Source organism: Pelmatolapia mariae, linkage group LG14 (assembly GCF_036321145.2).
Source record: "Pelmatolapia mariae isolate MD_Pm_ZW linkage group LG14, Pm_UMD_F_2, whole genome shotgun sequence".
Classification (NCBI taxonomy): Eukaryota; Metazoa; Chordata; class Actinopteri; order Cichliformes; family Cichlidae; genus Pelmatolapia; species Pelmatolapia mariae.
The window spans coordinates 34,927,893-34,928,729 of record NC_086239.1 but is presented as its reverse complement, the minus strand read 5'-3'; positions in this window follow the sequence as shown (position 1 = coordinate 34,928,729).

Genomic DNA, 837 nt, shown 5'->3' with positions numbered 1-837 from the left:
GTTAGTGATTTGTTGAGCGGCATAAAGAATGAGAGTGTAAGGACATTTCCTGAATTTATTCAGCCCATTTTCCTGCATTTGAAAGAAGATAAACAAGGAAGAAAGCAATTGTGCAATTACCTCAAGTTTCTTTAGAAAAAAAATGAAGATGGTTCAGATGTGAGTTCATTTTCATGTATAAATCAAAAGCAATTAAAGGCTTTCATTCAGCAAAAAGAGCAGAATAAAACTAGAACATAAAACGCCTAGTAATTGTTGTTTCAGTGGACATTTAGTGACATAAAGCACTTTCTTTAAGAGAGCAGGACAGCAGTCACTATTCACATGCCATCGAAATATAACAGCATCATGTAACAGTAAATTAGCCCCAGTAGTGCTCTTGAGAAAATGAACATCTGGTATTCATGTCAGGTTTAAGTATATGGAGTTAGAGGCTCTGATATAGTGACACAGCTGTCAGTCTGAAGCTTCTGGCAGGCTTTACATTCTTTCCATAGTCTCAGTTATTGCTCTGCACTGACTGCCCGAGCCCAGCCATCTGCACAAACTGTCCATTCACACCTTTAGGAAACCAGTGGTCCCAACAAGCCTAAACTAGTGTCTTATAAATATTCTGTAGAAATACTAAAATGCCAAAATTGTTTATTTTGGTAACTTTTCATGTCAGCAGCTGCTCAGAGGTGATGCACACCACTATGCTCCCTGAAGGCTGATAAACTTATACTACCGCAGTGGCAATATGCAAAGTTTGGAATGACGGTAGGAAAGAACTGACCTCCTTACAGGTGCACCGCCTGACTCTACTCACTCTTGTTGCAGTTAAAGGCGCCACTAGAG